The 17,691-nt window shown below is 39.1% G+C and overlaps 15 non-coding genes across 15 annotated transcripts; all 15 read right to left on the bottom strand.

Annotated features, from left to right (window-relative positions):
- Positions 1 to 1,000: 1,000 nt before the first annotated feature.
- Positions 1,001 to 1,073, bottom strand: TRNAK-CUU (transfer RNA lysine (anticodon CUU)). Its single transcript has one exon. It is a non-coding gene; the product is annotated as a tRNA-Lys (tRNA).
- Positions 1,074 to 1,426: 353 nt separating this feature from the next.
- On the bottom strand, positions 1,427 to 1,499 carry TRNAA-AGC (transfer RNA alanine (anticodon AGC)). The gene has a single exon. It is a non-coding gene; the product is annotated as a tRNA-Ala (tRNA).
- Positions 1,500 to 2,271: 772 nt separating this feature from the next.
- TRNAA-AGC (transfer RNA alanine (anticodon AGC)) lies at positions 2,272 to 2,344 on the bottom strand. Its single transcript has one exon. It is a non-coding gene; the product is annotated as a tRNA-Ala (tRNA).
- Positions 2,345 to 3,116: 772 nt separating this feature from the next.
- On the bottom strand, positions 3,117 to 3,189 carry TRNAA-AGC (transfer RNA alanine (anticodon AGC)). The gene has a single exon. It is a non-coding gene; the product is annotated as a tRNA-Ala (tRNA).
- Positions 3,190 to 4,806: 1,617 nt separating this feature from the next.
- TRNAA-AGC (transfer RNA alanine (anticodon AGC)) lies at positions 4,807 to 4,879 on the bottom strand. Its single transcript has one exon. It is a non-coding gene; the product is annotated as a tRNA-Ala (tRNA).
- A 1,190-nt stretch (positions 4,880 to 6,069) lies between these two features.
- On the bottom strand, positions 6,070 to 6,142 carry TRNAK-CUU (transfer RNA lysine (anticodon CUU)). Its single transcript has one exon. It is a non-coding gene; the product is annotated as a tRNA-Lys (tRNA).
- A 353-nt stretch (positions 6,143 to 6,495) lies between these two features.
- On the bottom strand, positions 6,496 to 6,568 carry TRNAA-AGC (transfer RNA alanine (anticodon AGC)). Its single transcript has one exon. It is a non-coding gene; the product is annotated as a tRNA-Ala (tRNA).
- Positions 6,569 to 7,340: 772 nt separating this feature from the next.
- On the bottom strand, positions 7,341 to 7,413 carry TRNAA-AGC (transfer RNA alanine (anticodon AGC)). The gene has a single exon. It is a non-coding gene; the product is annotated as a tRNA-Ala (tRNA).
- A 772-nt stretch (positions 7,414 to 8,185) lies between these two features.
- Positions 8,186 to 8,258, bottom strand: TRNAA-AGC (transfer RNA alanine (anticodon AGC)). Its single transcript has one exon. It is a non-coding gene; the product is annotated as a tRNA-Ala (tRNA).
- A 345-nt stretch (positions 8,259 to 8,603) lies between these two features.
- On the bottom strand, positions 8,604 to 8,676 carry TRNAK-CUU (transfer RNA lysine (anticodon CUU)). The gene has a single exon. It is a non-coding gene; the product is annotated as a tRNA-Lys (tRNA).
- Positions 8,677 to 9,029: 353 nt separating this feature from the next.
- TRNAA-AGC (transfer RNA alanine (anticodon AGC)) lies at positions 9,030 to 9,102 on the bottom strand. The gene has a single exon. It is a non-coding gene; the product is annotated as a tRNA-Ala (tRNA).
- A 772-nt stretch (positions 9,103 to 9,874) lies between these two features.
- On the bottom strand, positions 9,875 to 9,947 carry TRNAA-AGC (transfer RNA alanine (anticodon AGC)). The gene has a single exon. It is a non-coding gene; the product is annotated as a tRNA-Ala (tRNA).
- A 4,152-nt stretch (positions 9,948 to 14,099) lies between these two features.
- Positions 14,100 to 14,172, bottom strand: TRNAA-AGC (transfer RNA alanine (anticodon AGC)). Its single transcript has one exon. It is a non-coding gene; the product is annotated as a tRNA-Ala (tRNA).
- A 2,880-nt stretch (positions 14,173 to 17,052) lies between these two features.
- TRNAK-CUU (transfer RNA lysine (anticodon CUU)) lies at positions 17,053 to 17,125 on the bottom strand. Its single transcript has one exon. It is a non-coding gene; the product is annotated as a tRNA-Lys (tRNA).
- A 353-nt stretch (positions 17,126 to 17,478) lies between these two features.
- On the bottom strand, positions 17,479 to 17,551 carry TRNAA-AGC (transfer RNA alanine (anticodon AGC)). The gene has a single exon. It is a non-coding gene; the product is annotated as a tRNA-Ala (tRNA).
- Positions 17,552 to 17,691: the final 140 nt, after the last annotated feature.

Below are 17,691 nucleotides of genomic sequence, written 5' to 3'. Positions count from 1 at the left end.
CCTAGACTCAGGCCCTACCTAATCTTGGAGATACATTTCTCATGAATGAGTAACCAAGGGAGATACAATTTTTAGGAGTTAGTGCATGTCTAATGCAAGATTAATCACCATATTATGAGAGCCAATGCAATCATCCAGCAAAAAATACTCGTTTTCGCCCAACGTGGGGCTCGAACCCACGACCCTGAGATTAAGAGTCTCATAGCTCTACCGACTGAGCTAGCCGGGCTCCCACTTAAATATGGTATGCAGACTCATCATTTTTTATTAAGGAAAACTGTTTCTGGATATTCCTCTGCTCTTGTTTTGCAAGGAACTTCACTTTTATACATCCTTCAGAGGAAAGAATGTCAAGTAAAATAAGACGAAATGAAAATGGAAGGTGTGAAATTTTCATTTTGAGATTGCATAAGAAATCAAATTCCTCTCACGTGCTATAGAATACCTAAACACTTTTGATTAAACCACTTTAGTTGTTATAATGACACCAAATTTGAAAGCCATCTGTGACTTTTCTGTTCTTACTCTGCAACAACCATGGCAATTACAAGTTAAAAAGTAAAATATATGCAAGTTTTAGAATGGAGAATGCGGGCATCGATCCCGCTACCTGTCGCATGCTAAGCGAGCGCTCTACCATTTGAGCTAATTCCCCTGTGTGCTCACTCAGCATCACATTTCAAAAGTAACGTTACTGCTGTCCACACTTTATTTTAAGTCTAATTGCCCATAACATGAGTGTTCAGTTCACTCCTAACTGATGCCTTAACTACACCTAGGGGATGTTTTACACTTCAGGTTGGCATGTTTAGTACTTGAATAGGAGTGATATCACTGTATGTTAACCTAGACTCAGGCCCCACCTAATCTTGGAGATACATTTCTCATGAATGAGTAACCAAGGGAGATACAATTTTTAGGAGTTAGTGCATGTCTAATGCAAGATTAATCACCATATTATGAGAGCCAATGCAATTATCCAGCAAAAAATACTCGTTTTCGCCCAACGTGGGGCTCGAACCCACGACCCTGAGATTAAGAGTCTCATGCTCTACCGACTGAGCTAGCCGGGCTCCCACTTAAATATGGTATGCAGACTCATCATTTTTTATTAAGGAAAACTGTTTCTGGATATTCCTCTGCTCTTGTTTTGCAAGGAACTTCACTTTTATACATCCTTCAGAGGAAAGAATGTCAAGTAAAATAAGACGAAATGAAAATCGAAGGTGTGAAATTTTCATTTTGAGATTGCATAAGAAATCAAATTCCTCTCACGTGCTATAGAATACCTAAACACTTTTGATTAAACCACTTTAGTTGTTATAATGACACCAAATTTGAAAGCCATCTGTGACTTTTCTGTTCTTACTCTGCAACAACCATGGCAATTACAAGTTAAAAAGTAAAATGTATGCAAATTTTAGAATGGAGAATGCGGGCATCGATCCCGCTACCTCTCGCATGCTAAGCGAGCGCTCTACCATTTGAGCTAATTCCCCTGTGTGCTCACTCAGCATCACATTTCAAAAGTAACGTTACTGCTGTCCACACTTTATTTTAAGTCTAATTGCCCATAACATGAGTGTTCAGTTCACTCCTAACTGATGCCTTAACTACACCTAGGGGATGTTTTACACTTCAGGTTGGCATGTTTAGTACTTGAATAGGAGTGATATCACTGTATGTTAACCTAGACTCAGGCCCTACCTAATCTTGGAGATACATTTCTCATGAATGAGTAACCAAGGGAGATACAATTTTTAGGAGTTAGTGCATGTCTAATGCAAGATTAATCACCATATTATGAGAGCCAATGCAATCATCCAGCAAAAAATACTCGTTTTCGCCCAACGTGGGGCTCGAACCCACGACCCTGAGATTAAGAGTCTCATAGCTCTACCGACTGAGCTAGCCGGGCTCCCACTTAAATATGGTATGCAGACTCATCATTTTTTATTAAGGAAAACCGTTTCTGGATATTCCTCTGCTCTTGTTTTGCAAGGAACTTCACTTTTATACATCCTTCAGAGGAAAGAATGTCAAGTAAAATAAGACGAAATGAAAATGGAAGGTGTGAAATTTTCATTTTGAGATTGCATAAGAAATCAAATTCCTCTCACGTGCTATAGAATACCTAAACACTTTTGATTAAACCACTTTAGTTGTTATAATGACACCAAATTTGAAAGCCATCTGTGACTTTTCTGTTCTTACTCTGCAACAACCATGGCAATTACAAGTTAAAAAGTAAAATGTATGCAAATTTTAGAATGGAGAATGCGGGCATCGATCCCGCTACCTCTCGCATGCTAAGCGAGCGCTCTACCATTTGAGCTAATTCCCCTGTGTGCTCACTCAGCATCACATTTCAAAAGTAACGTTACTGCTGTCCACACTTTATTTTAAGTCTAATTGCCCATAACATGAGTGTTCAGTTCACTCCTAACTGATGCCTTAACTACACCTAGGGGATGTTTTACACTTCAGGTTGGCATGTTTAGTACTTGAATAGGAGTGATATCACTGTATGTTAACCTAGACTCAGGCCCCACCTAATCTTGGAGATACATTTCTCATGAATGAGTAACCAAGGGAGATACAATTTTTAGGAGTTAGTGCATGTCTAATGCAAGATTAATCACCATATTATGAGAGCCAATGCAATCATCCAGCAAAAAATACTCGTTTTCGCCCAACGTGGGGCTCGAACCCACGACCCTGAGATTAAGAGTCTCATAGCTCTACCGACTGAGCTAGCCGGGCTCCCACTTAAATATGGTATGCAGACTCATCATTTTTTATTAAGGAAAACCGTTTCTGGATATTCCTCTGCTCTTGTTTTGCAAGGAACTTCACTTTTATACATCCTTCAGAGGAAAGAATGTCAAGTAAAATAAGACGAAATGAAAATGGAAGGTGTGAAATTTTCATTTTGAGATTGCATAAGAAATCAAATTCCTCTCACGTGCTATAGAATACCTAAACACTTTTGATTAAACCACTTTAGTTGTTATAATGACACCAAATTTGAAAGCCATCTGTGACTTTTCTGTTCTTACTCTGCAACAACCATGGCAATTACAAGTTAAAAAGTAAAATGTATGCAAATTTTAGAATGGAGAATGCGGGCATCGATCCCGCTACCTCTCGCATGCTAAGCGAGCGCTCTACCATTTGAGCTAATTCCCCTGTGTGCTCACTCAGCATCACATTTCAAAAGTAACGTTACTGCTGTCCACACTTTATTTTAAGTCTAATGGCCCATAACATGAGTGTTCAGTTCACTCCTAACTGATGCCTTAACTACACCTAGGGGATGTTTTACACTTCAGGTTGGCATGTTTAGTACTTGAATAGGAGTGATATCACTGTATGTTAACCTAGACTCAGGCCCCACCTAATCTTGGAGATACATTTCTCATGAATGAGTAACCAAGGGAGATACAATTTTTAGGAGTTAGTGCATGTCTAATGCAAGATTAATCACCATATTATGAGAGCCAATGCAATCATCCAGCAAAAAATACTCGTTTTCGCCCAACGTGGGGCTCGAACCCACGACCCTGAGATTAAGAGTCTCATAGCTCTACCGACTGAGCTAGCCGGGCTCCCACTTAAATATGGTATGCAGACTCATCATTTTTTATTAAGGAAAACCGTTTCTGGATATTCCTCTGCTCTTGTTTTGCAAGGAACTTCACTTTTATACATCCTTCAGAGGAAAGAATGTCAAGTAAAATAAGACGAAATGAAAATGGAAGGTGTGAAATTTTCATTTTGGGATTGCATAAGAAATCAAATTCCTCTCACGTGCTATAGAATACCTAAACACTTTTGATTAAACCACTTTAGTTGTTATAATGACACCAAATTTGAAAGCCATCTGTGACTTTTCTGTTCTTACTCTGCAACAACCATGGCAATTACAAGTTAAAAAGTAAAATGTATGCAAATTTTAGAATGGAGAATGCGGGCATCGATCCCGCTACCTGTCGCATGCTAAGCGAGCGCTCTACCATTTGAGCTAATTCCCCTGTGTGCTCACTCAGCATCACATTTCAAAAGTAACGTTACTGCTGTCCACACTTTATTTTAAGTCTAATTGCCCATAACATGAGTGTTCAGTTCACTCCTAACTGATGCCTTAACTACACCTAGGGGATGTTTTACACTTCAGGTTGGCATGTTTAGTACTTGAATAGGAGTGATATCACTGTATGTTAACCTAGACTCAGGCCCCACCTAATCTTGGAGATACATTTCTCATGAATGAGTAACCAAGGGAGATACAATTTTTAGGAGTTAGTGCATGTCTAATGCAAGATTAATCACCATATTATGAGAGCCAATGCAATCATCCAGCAAAAAATACTCGTTTTCGCCCAACGTGGGGCTCGAACCCACGACCCTGAGATTAAGAGTCTCATAGCTCTACCGACTGAGCTAGCCGGGCTCCCACTTAAATATGGTATGCAGACTCATCATTTTTTATTAAGGAAAACCGTTTCTGGATATTCCTCTGCTCTTGTTTTGCAAGGAACTTCACTTTTATACATCCTTCAGAGGAAAGAATGTCAAGTAAAATAAGACGAAATGAAAATGGAAGGTGTGAAATTTTCATTTTGAGATTGCATAAGAAATCAAATTCCTCTCACGTGCTATAGAATACCTAAACACTTTTGATTAAACCACTTTAGTTGTTATAATGACACCAAATTTGAAAGCCATCTGTGACTTTTCTGTTCTTACTCTGCAACAACCATGGCAATTACAAGTTAAAAAGTAAAATGTATGCAAATTTTAGAATGGAGAATGCGGGCATCGATCCCGCTACCTCTCGCATGCTAAGCGAGCGCTCTACCATTTGAGCTAATTCCCCTGTGTGCTCACTCAGCATCACATTTCAAAAGTAACGTTACTGCTGTCCACACTTTATTTTAAGTCTAATTGCCCATAACATGAGTGTTCAGTTCACTCCTAACTGATGCCTTAACTACACCTAGGGGATGTTTTACACTTCAGGTTGGCATGTTTAGTACTTGAATAGGAGTGATATCACTGTATGTTAACCTAGACTCAGGCCCTACCTAATCTTGGAGATACATTTCTCATGAATGAGTAACCAAGGGAGATACAATTTTTAGGAGTTAGTGCATGTCTAATGCAAGATTAATCACCATATTATGAGAGCCAATGCAATCATCCAGCAAAAAATACTCGTTTTCGCCCAACGTGGGGCTCGAACCCACGACCCTGAGATTAAGAGTCTCATAGCTCTACCGACTGAGCTAGCCGGGCTCCCACTTAAATATGGTATGCAGACTCATCATTTTTTATTAAGGAAAACTGTTTCTGGATATTCCTCTGCTCTTGTTTTGCAAGGAACTTCACTTTTATACATCCTTCAGAGGAAAGAATGTCAAGTAAAATAAGACGAAATGAAAATGGAAGGTGTGAAATTTTCATTTTGAGATTGCATAAGAAATCAAATTCCTCTCACGTGCTATAGAATACCTAAACACTTTTGATTAAACCACTTTAGTTGTTATAATGACACCAAATTTGAAAGCCATCTGTGACTTTTCTGTTCTTACTCTGCAACAACCATGGCAATTACAAGTTAAAAAGTAAAATATATGCAAGTTTTAGAATGGAGAATGCGGGCATCGATCCCGCTACCTGTCGCATGCTAAGCGAGCGCTCTACCATTTGAGCTAATTCCCCTGTGTGCTCACTCAGCATCACATTTCAAAAGTAACGTTACTGCTGTCCACACTTTATTTTAAGTCTAATTGCCCATAACATGAGTGTTCAGTTCACTCCTAACTGATGCCTTAACTACACCTAGGGGATGTTTTACACTTCAGGTTGGCATGTTTAGTACTTGAATAGGAGTGATATCACTGTATGTTAACCTAGACTCAGGCCCCACCTAATCTTGGAGATACATTTCTCATGAATGAGTAACCAAGGGAGATACAATTTTTAGGAGTTAGTGCATGTCTAATGCAAGATTAATCACCATATTATGAGAGCCAATGCAATTATCCAGCAAAAAATACTCGTTTTCGCCCAACGTGGGGCTCGAACCCACGACCCTGAGATTAAGAGTCTCATGCTCTACCGACTGAGCTAGCCGGGCTCCCACTTAAATATGGTATGCAGACTCATCATTTTTTATTAAGGAAAACTGTTTCTGGATATTCCTCTGCTCTTGTTTTGCAAGGAACTTCACTTTTATACATCCTTCAGAGGAAAGAATGTCAAGTAAAATAAGACGAAATGAAAATCGAAGGTGTGAAATTTTCATTTTGAGATTGCATAAGAAATCAAATTCCTCTCACGTGCTATAGAATACCTAAACACTTTTGATTAAACCACTTTAGTTGTTATAATGACACCAAATTTGAAAGCCATCTGTGACTTTTCTGTTCTTACTCTGCAACAACCATGGCAATTACAAGTTAAAAAGTAAAATGTATGCAAATTTTAGAATGGAGAATGCGGGCATCGATCCCGCTACCTCTCGCATGCTAAGCGAGCGCTCTACCATTTGAGCTAATTCCCCTGTGTGCTCACTCAGCATCACATTTCAAAAGTAACGTTACTGCTGTCCACACTTTATTTTAAGTCTAATTGCCCATAACATGAGTGTTCAGTTCACTCCTAACTGATGCCTTAACTACACCTAGGGGATGTTTTACACTTCAGGTTGGCATGTTTAGTACTTGAATAGGAGTGATATCACTGTATGTTAACCTAGACTCAGGCCCTACCTAATCTTGGAGATACATTTCTCATGAATGAGTAACCAAGGGAGATACAATTTTTAGGAGTTAGTGCATGTCTAATGCAAGATTAATCACCATATTATGAGAGCCAATGCAATCATCCAGCAAAAAATACTCGTTTTCGCCCAACGTGGGGCTCGAACCCACGACCCTGAGATTAAGAGTCTCATAGCTCTACCGACTGAGCTAGCCGGGCTCCCACTTAAATATGGTATGCAGACTCATCATTTTTTATTAAGGAAAACCGTTTCTGGATATTCCTCTGCTCTTGTTTTGCAAGGAACTTCACTTTTATACATCCTTCAGAGGAAAGAATGTCAAGTAAAATAAGACGAAATGAAAATGGAAGGTGTGAAATTTTCATTTTGAGATTGCATAAGAAATCAAATTCCTCTCACGTGCTATAGAATACCTAAACACTTTTGATTAAACCACTTTAGTTGTTATAATGACACCAAATTTGAAAGCCATCTGTGACTTTTCTGTTCTTACTCTGCAACAACCATGGCAATTACAAGTTAAAAAGTAAAATGTATGCAAATTTTAGAATGGAGAATGCGGGCATCGATCCCGCTACCTCTCGCATGCTAAGCGAGCGCTCTACCATTTGAGCTAATTCCCCTGTGTGCTCACTCAGCATCACATTTCAAAAGTAACGTTACTGCTGTCCACACTTTATTTTAAGTCTAATTGCCCATAACATGAGTGTTCAGTTCACTCCTAACTGATGCCTTAACTACACCTAGGGGATGTTTTACACTTCAGGTTGGCATGTTTAGTACTTGAATAGGAGTGATATCACTGTATGTTAACCTAGACTCAGGCCCCACCTAATCTTGGAGATACATTTCTCATGAATGAGTAACCAAGGGAGATACAATTTTTAGGAGTTAGTGCATGTCTAATGCAAGATTAATCACCATATTATGAGAGCCAATGCAATCATCCAGCAAAAAATACTCGTTTTCGCCCAACGTGGGGCTCGAACCCACGACCCTGAGATTAAGAGTCTCATAGCTCTACCGACTGAGCTAGCCGGGCTCCCACTTAAATATGGTATGCAGACTCATCATTTTTTATTAAGGAAAACCGTTTCTGGATATTCCTCTGCTCTTGTTTTGCAAGGAACTTCACTTTTATACATCCTTCAGAGGAAAGAATGTCAAGTAAAATAAGACGAAATGAAAATGGAAGGTGTGAAATTTTCATTTTGAGATTGCATAAGAAATCAAATTCCTCTCACGTGCTATAGAATACCTAAACACTTTTGATTAAACCACTTTAGTTGTTATAATGACACCAAATTTGAAAGCCATCTGTGACTTTTCTGTTCTTACTCTGCAACAACCATGGCAATTACAAGTTAAAAAGTAAAATGTATGCAAATTTTAGAATGGAGAATGCGGGCATCGATCCCGCTACCTCTCGCATGCTAAGCGAGCGCTCTACCATTTGAGCTAATTCCCCTGTGTGCTCACTCAGCATCACATTTCAAAAGTAACGTTACTGCTGTCCACACTTTATTTTAAGTCTAATGGCCCATAACATGAGTGTTCAGTTCACTCCTAACTGATGCCTTAACTACACCTAGGGGATGTTTTACACTTCAGGTTGGCATGTTTAGTACTTGAATAGGAGTGATATCACTGTATGTTAACCTAGACTCAGGCCCTACCTAATCTTGGAGATACATTTCTCATGAATGAGTAACCAAGGGAGATACAATTTTTAGGAGTTAGTGCATGTCTAATGCAAGATTAATCACCATATTATGAGAGCCAATGCAATTATCCAGCAAAAAATACTCGTTTTCGCCCAACGTGGGGCTCGAACCCACGACCCTGAGATTAAGAGTCTCATGCTCTACCGACTGAGCTAGCCGGGCTCCCACTTAAATATGGTATGCAGACTCATCATTTTTTATTAAGGAAAACTGTTTCTGGATATTCCTCTGCTCTTGTTTTGCAAGGAACTTCACTTTTATACATCCTTCAGAGGAAAGAATGTCAAGTAAAATAAGACGAAATGAAAATCGAAGGTGTGAAATTTTCATTTTGAGATTGCATAAGAAATCAAATTCCTCTCACGTGCTATAGAATACCTAAACACTTTTGATTAAACCACTTTAGTTGTTATAATGACACCAAATTTGAAAGCCATCTGTGACTTTTCTGTTCTTACTCTGCAACAACCATGGCAATTACAAGTTAAAAAGTAAAATGTATGCAAATTTTAGAATGGAGAATGCGGGCATCGATCCCGCTACCTCTCGCATGCTAAGCGAGCGCTCTACCATTTGAGCTAATTCCCCTGTGTGCTCACTCAGCATCACATTTCAAAAGTAACGTTACTGCTGTCCACACTTTATTTTAAGTCTAATTGCCCATAACATGAGTGTTCGGTTCACTCCTAACTGATGCCTTAACTACACCTAGGGGATGTTTTACACTTCAGGTTGGCATGTTTAGTACTTGAATAGGAGTGATATCACTGTATGTTAACCTAGACTCAGGCCCTACCTAATCTTGGAGATACATTTCTCATGAATGAGTAACCAAGGGAGATACAATTTTTAGGAGTTAGTGCATGTCTAATGCAAGATTAATCACCATATTATGAGAGCCAATGCAATCATCCAGCAAAAAATACTCGTTTTCGCCCAACGTGGGGCTCGAACCCACGACCCTGAGATTAAGAGTCTCATAGCTCTACCGACTGAGCTAGCCGGGCTCCCACTTAAATATGGTATGCAGACTCATCATTTTTTATTAAGGAAAACCGTTTCTGGATATTCCTCTGCTCTTGTTTTGCAAGGAACTTCACTTTTATACATCCTTCAGAGGAAAGAATGTCAAGTAAAATAAGACGAAATGAAAATGGAAGGTGTGAAATTTTCATTTTGAGATTGCATAAGAAATCAAATTCCTCTCACGTGCTATAGAATACCTAAACACTTTTGATTAAACCACTTTAGTTGTTATAATGACACCAAATTTGAAAGCCATCTGTGACTTTTCTGTTCTTACTCTGCAACAACCATGGCAATTACAAGTTAAAAAGTAAAATGTATGCAAATTTTAGAATGGAGAATGCGGGCATCGATCCCGCTACCTCTCGCATGCTAAGCGAGCGCTCTACCATTTGAGCTAATTCCCCTGTGTGCTCACTCAGCATCACATTTCAAAAGTAACGTTACTGCTGTCCACACTTTATTTTAAGTCTAATTGCCCATAACATGAGTGTTCAGTTCACTCCTAACTGATGCCTTAACTACACCTAGGGGATGTTTTACACTTCAGGTTGGCATGTTTAGTACTTGAATAGGAGTGATATCACTGTATGTTAACCTAGACTCAGGCCCCACCTAATCTTGGAGATACATTTCTCATGAATGAGTAACCAAGGGAGATACAATTTTTAGGAGTTAGTGCATGTCTAATGCAAGATTAATCACCATATTATGAGAGCCAATGCAATCATCCAGCAAAAAATACTCGTTTTCGCCCAACGTGGGGCTCGAACCCACGACCCTGAGATTAAGAGTCTCATAGCTCTACCGACTGAGCTAGCCGGGCTCCCACTTAAATATGGTATGCAGACTCATCATTTTTTATTAAGGAAAACCGTTTCTGGATATTCCTCTGCTCTTGTTTTGCAAGGAACTTCACTTTTATACATCCTTCAGAGGAAAGAATGTCAAGTAAAATAAGACGAAATGAAAATGGAAGGTGTGAAATTTTCATTTTGAGATTGCATAAGAAATCAAATTCCTCTCACGTGCTATAGAATACCTAAACACTTTTGATTAAACCACTTTAGTTGTTATAATGACACCAAATTTGAAAGCCATCTGTGACTTTTCTGTTCTTACTCTGCAACAACCATGGCAATTACAAGTTAAAAAGTAAAATGTATGCAAATTTTAGAATGGAGAATGCGGGCATCGATCCCGCTACCGCTCGCATGCTAAGCGAGCGCTCTACCATTTGAGCTAATTCCCCTGTGTGCTCACTCAGCATCACATTTCAAAAGTAACGTTACTGCTGTCCACACTTTATTTTAAGTCTAATTGCCCATAACATGAGTGTTCAGTTCACTCCTAACTGATGCCTTAACTACACCTAGGGGATGTTTTACACTTCAGGTTGGCATGTTTAGTACTTGAATAGGAGTGATATCACTGTATGTTAACCTAGACTCAGGCCCTACCTAATCTTGGAGATACATTTCTCATGAATGAGTAACCAAGGGAGATACAATTTTTAGGAGTTAGTGCATGTCTAATGCAAGATTAATCACCATATTATGAGAGCCAATGCAATCATCCAGCAAAAAATACTCGTTTTCGCCCAACGTGGGGCTCGAACCCACGACCCTGAGATTAAGAGTCTCATAGCTCTACCGACTGAGCTAGCCGGGCTCCCACTTAAATATGGTATGCAGACTCATCATTTTTTATTAAGGAAAACTGTTTCTGGATATTCCTCTGCTCTTGTTTTGCAAGGAACTTCACTTTTATACATCCTTCAGAGGAAAGAATGTCAAGTAAAATAAGACGAAATGAAAATGGAAGGTGTGAAATTTTCATTTTGAGATTGCATAAGAAATCAAATTCCTCTCACGTGCTATAGAATACCTAAACACTTTTGATTAAACCACTTTAGTTGTTATAATGACACCAAATTTGAAAGCCATCTGTGACTTTTCTGTTCTTACTCTGCAACAACCATGGCAATTACAAGTTAAAAAGTAAAATATATGCAAGTTTTAGAATGGAGAATGCGGGCATCGATCCCGCTACCTGTCGCATGCTAAGCGAGCGCTCTACCATTTGAGCTAATTCCCCTGTGTGCTCACTCAGCATCACATTTCAAAAGTAACGTTACTGCTGTCCACACTTTATTTTAAGTCTAATTGCCCATAACATGAGTGTTCAGTTCACTCCTAACTGATGCCTTAACTACACCTAGGGGATGTTTTACACTTCAGGTTGGCATGTTTAGTACTTGAATAGGAGTGATATCACTGTATGTTAACCTAGACTCAGGCCCCACCTAATCTTGGAGATACATTTCTCATGAATGAGTAACCAAGGGAGATACAATTTTTAGGAGTTAGTGCATGTCTAATGCAAGATTAATCACCATATTATGAGAGCCAATGCAATCATCCAGCAAAAAATACTCGTTTTCGCCCAACGTGGGGCTCGAACCCACGACCCTGAGATTAAGAGTCTCATAGCTCTACCGACTGAGCTAGCCGGGCTCCCACTTAAATATGGTATGCAGACTCATCATTTTTTATTAAGGAAAACCGTTTCTGGATATTCCTCTGCTCTTGTTTTGCAAGGAACTTCACTTTTATACATCCTTCAGAGGAAAGAATGTCAAGTAAAATAAGACGAAATGAAAATGGAAGGTGTGAAATTTTCATTTTGAGATTGCATAAGAAATCAAATTCCTCTCACGTGCTATAGAATACCTAAACACTTTTGATTAAACCACTTTAGTTGTTATAATGACACCAAATTTGAAAGCCATCTGTGACTTTTCTGTTCTTACTCTGCAACAACCATGGCAATTACAAGTTAAAAAGTAATATGTATGCAAATTTTAGAATGGAGAATGCGGGCATCGATCCCGCTACCGCTCGCATGCTAAGCGAGCGCTCTAGCATTTGAGCTAATTCCCTTGTGTGCTCACTCAGCATCACATTTCAAAAGTAACGTTACTGCTGTCCACACTTTATTTTAAGTCTAATTGCCCATAACATGAGTGTTCAGTTCACTCCTAACTGATGCCTTAACTACACCTAGGGGATGTTTTACACTTCAGGTTGGCATGTTTAGTACTTGAATAGGAGTGATATCACTGTATGTAAACCTAGACTCAGGCCCCACCTAATCTTGGAGATACATTTCTCATGAATGAGTAACCAAGGGAGATACAATTTTTAGGAGTTAGTGCATGTCTAATGCAAGATTAATCACCATATTATGAGAGCCAATGCAATCATCCAGCAAAAAATACTCGTTTTCGCCCAACGTGGGGCTCGAACCCACGACCCTGAGATTAAGAGTCTCATAGCTCTACCGACTGAGCTAGCCGGGCTCCCACTTAAATATGGTATGCAGACTCATCATTTTTTATTAAGGAAAACCGTTTCTGGATATTCCTCTGCTCTTGTTTTGCAAGGAACTTCACTTTTATACATCCTTCAGAGGAAAGAATGTCAAGTAAAATAAGACGAAATGAAAATGGAAGGTGTGAAATTTTCATTTTGAGATTGCATAAGAAATCAAATTCCTCTCACGTGCTATAGAATACCTAAACACTTTTGATTAAACCACTTTAGTTGTTATAATGACACCAAATTTGAAAGCCATCTGTGACTTTTCTGTTCTTACTCTGCAACAACCATGGCAATTACAAGTTAAAAAGTAAAATGTATGCAAATTTTAGAATGGAGAATGCGGGCATCGATCCCGCTACCGCTCGCATGCTAAGCGAGCGCTCTAGCATTTGAGCTAATTCCCTTGTGTGCTCACTCAGCATCACATTTCAAAAGTAACGTTACTGCTGTCCACACTTTATTTTAAGTCTAATGGCCCATAACATGAGTGTTCAGTTCACTCCTAACTGATGCCTTAACTACACCTAGGGGATGTTTTACACTTCAGGTTGGCATGTTTAGTACTTGAATAGGAGTGATATCACTGTATGTTAACCTAGACTCAGGCCCCACCTAATCTTGGAGATACATTTCTCATGAATGAGTAACCAAGGGAGATACAATTTTTAGGAGTTAGTGCATGTCTAATGCAAGATTAATCACCATATTATGAGAGCCAATGCAATCATCCAGCAAAAAATACTCGTTTTCGCCCAACGTGGGGCTCGAACCCACGACCCTGAGATTAAGAGTCTCATAGCTCTACCGACTGAGCTAGCCGGGCTCCCACTTAAATATGGTATGCAGACTCATCATTTTTTATTAAGGAAAACCGTTTCTGGATATTCCTCTGCTCTTGTTTTGCAAGGAACTTCACTTTTATACATCCTTCAGAGGAAAGAATGTCAAGTAAAATAAGACGAAATGAAAATGGAAGGTGTGAAATTTTCATTTTGAGATTGCATAAGAAATCAAATTCCTCTCACGTGCTATAGAATACCTAAACACTTTTGATTAAACCACTTTAGTTGTTATAATGACACCAAATTTGAAAGCCATCTGTGACTTTTCTGTTCTTACTCTGCAACAACCATGGCAATTACAAGTTAAAAAGTAAAATGTATGCAAATTTTAGAATGGAGAATGCGGGCATCGATCCCGCTACCTCTCGCATGCTAAGCGAGCGCTCTACCATTTGAGCTAATTCCCCTGTGTGCTCACTCAGCATCACATTTCAAAAGTAACGTTACTGCTGTCCACACTTTATTTTAAGTCTAATTGCCCATAACATGAGTGTTCAGTTCACTCCTAACTGATGCCTTAACTACACCTAGGGGATGTTTTACACTTCAGGTTGGCATGTTTAGTACTTGAATAGGAGTGATATCACTGTATGTTAACCTAGACTCAGGCCCTACCTAATCTTGGAGATACATTTCTCATGAATGAGTAACCAAGGGAGATACAATTTTTAGGAGTTAGTGCATGTCTAATGCAAGATTAATCACCATATTATGAGAGCCAATGCAATCATCCAGCAAAAAATACTCGTTTTCGCCCAACGTGGGGCTCGAACCCACGACCCTGAGATTAAGAGTCTCATAGCTCTACCGACTGAGCTAGCCGGGCTCCCACTTAAATATGGTATGCAGACTCATCATTTTTTATTAAGGAAAACTGTTTCTGGATATTCCTCTGCTCTTGTTTTGCAAGGAACTTCACTTTTATACATCCTTCAGAGGAAAGAATGTCAAGTAAAATAAGACGAAATGAAAATGGAAGGTGTGAAATTTTCATTTTGAGATTGCATAAGAAATCAAATTCCTCTCACGTGCTATAGAATACCTAAACACTTTTGATTAAACCACTTTAGTTGTTATAATGACACCAAATTTGAAAGCCATCTGTGACTTTTCTGTTCTTACTCTGCAACAACCATGGCAATTACAAGTTAAAAAGTAAAATATATGCAAGTTTTAGAATGGAGAATGCGGGCATCGATCCCGCTACCTGTCGCATGCTAAGCGAGCGCTCTACCATTTGAGCTAATTCCCCTGTGTGCTCACTCAGCATCACATTTCAAAAGTAACGTTACTGCTGTCCACACTTTATTTTAAGTCTAATTGCCCATAACATGAGTGTTCAGTTCACTCCTAACTGATGCCTTAACTACACCTAGGGGATGTTTTACACTTCAGGTTGGCATGTTTAGTACTTGAATAGGAGTGATATCACTGTATGTTAACCTAGACTCAGGCCCCACCTAATCTTGGAGATACATTTCTCATGAATGAGTAACCAAGGGAGATACAATTTTTAGGAGTTAGTGCATGTCTAATGCAAGATTAATCACCATATTATGAGAGCCAATGCAATCATCCAGCAAAAAATACTCGTTTTCACCCAACGTGGGGCTCGAACCCACGACCCTGAGATTAAGAGTCTCATAGCTCTACCGACTGAGCTAGCCGGGCTCCCACTTAAATATGGTATGCAGACTCATCATTTTTTATTAAGGAAAACCGTTTCTGGATATTCCTCTGCTCTTGTTTTGCAAGGAACTTCACTTTTATACATCCTTCAGAGGAAAGAATGTCAAGTAAAATAAGACGAAATGAAAATGGAAGGTGTGAAATTTTCATTTTGAGATTGCATAAGAAATCAAATTCCTCTCACGTGCTATAGAATACCTAAACACTTTTGATTAAACCACTTTAGTTGTTATAATGACACCAAATTTGAAAGCCATCTGTGACTTTTCTGTTCTTACTCTGCAACAACCATGGCAATTACAAGTTAAAAAGTAATATGTATGCAAATTTTAGAATGGAGAATGCGGGCATCGATCCCGCTACCGCTCGCATGCTAAGCGAGCGCTCTAGCATTTGAGCTAATTCCCTTGTGTGCTCACTCAGCATCACATTTCAAAAGTAACGTTACTGCTGTCCACACTTTATTTTAAGTCTAATTGCCCATAACATGAGTGTTCAGTTCACTCCTAACTGATGCCTTAACTACACCTAGGGGATGTTTTACACTTCAGGTTGGCATGTTTAGTACTTGAATAGGAGTGATATCACTGTATGTAAACCTAGACTCAGGCCCCACCTAATCTTGGAGATACATTTCTCATGAATGAGTAACCAAGGGAGATACAATTTTTAGGAGTTAGTGCATGTCTAATGCAAGATTAATCACCATATTATGAGAGCCAATGCAATCATCCAGCAAAAAATACTCGTTTTCGCCCAACGTGGGGCTCGAACCCACGACCCTGAGATTAAGAGTCTCATAGCTCTACCGACTGAGCTAGCCGGGCTCCCACTTAAATATGGTATGCAGACTCATCATTTTTTATTAAGGAAAACCGTTTCTGGATATTCCTCTGCTCTTGTTTTGCAAGGAACTTCACTTTTATACATCCTTCAGAGGAAAGAATGTCAAGTAAAATAAGACGAAATGAAAATGGAAGGTGTGAAATTTTCATTTTGAGATTGCATAAGAAATCAAATTCCTCTCACGTGCTATAGAATACCTAAACACTTTTGATTAAACCACTTTAGTTGTTATAATGACACCAAATTTGAAAGCCATCTGTGACTTTTCTGTTCTTACTCTGCAACAACCATGGCAATTACAAGTTAAAAAGTAAAATGTATGCAAATTTTAGAATGGAGAATGCGGGCATCGATCCCGCTACCGCTCGCATGCTAAGCGAGCGCTCTAGCATTTGAGCTAATTCCCTTGTGTGCTCACTCAGCATCACATTTCAAAAGTAACGTTACTGCTGTCCACACTTTATTTTAAGTCTAATGGCCCATAACATGAGTGTTCAGTTCACTCCTAACTGATGCCTTAACTACACCTAGGGGATGTTTTACACTTCAGGTTGGCATGTTTAGTACTTGAATAGGAGTGATATCACTGTATGTTAACCTAGACTCAGGCCCCACCTAATCTTGGAGATACATTTCTCATGAATGAGTAACCAAGGGAGATACAATTTTTAGGAGTTAGTGCATGTCTAATGCAAGATTAATCACCATATTATGAGAGCCAATGCAATCATCCAGCAAAAAATACTCGTTTTCGCCCAACGTGGGGCTCGAACCCACGACCCTGAGATTAAGAGTCTCATGCTCTACCGACTGAGCTAGCCGGGCTCCCACTGAAATATGGTATGCAGACTCATCATTTTTTATTAAGGAAAACCGTTTCTGGATATTCCTCTGCTCTTGTTTTGCAAGGAACTTCACTTTTATACATCCTTCAGAGGAAAGAATGTCAAGTAAAATAAGACGAAATGAAAATGGAAGGTGTGAAATTTTCATTTTGAGATTGCATAAGAAATCAAATTCCTCTCACGTGCTATAGAATACCTAAACACTTTTGATTAAACCACTTTAGTTGTTATAATGACACCAAATTTGAAAGCCATCTGTGACTTTTCTGTTCTTACTCTGCAACAACCATGGCAATTACAAGTTAAAAAGTAAAATGTATGCAAATTTTAGAATGGAGAATGCGGGCATCGATCCCGCTACCTCTCGCATGCTAAGCGAGCGCTCTACCATTTGAGCTAATTCCCCTGTGTGCTCACTCAGCATCACATTTCAAAAGTAACGTTACTGCTGTCCACACTTTATTTTAAGTCTAATGGCCCATAACATGAGTGTTCAGTTCACTCCTAACTGATGCCTTAACTACACCTAGGGGATGTTTTACACTT

This window comes from Triturus cristatus, chromosome 4_1, assembly GCF_964204655.1.
Source record: "Triturus cristatus chromosome 4_1, aTriCri1.1, whole genome shotgun sequence".
NCBI classification, from domain to species: Eukaryota; Metazoa; Chordata; class Amphibia; order Caudata; family Salamandridae; genus Triturus; species Triturus cristatus.
Note: the sequence above shows the minus strand (reverse complement) of the source record. Positions and strands in the feature narration are given on the sequence as shown.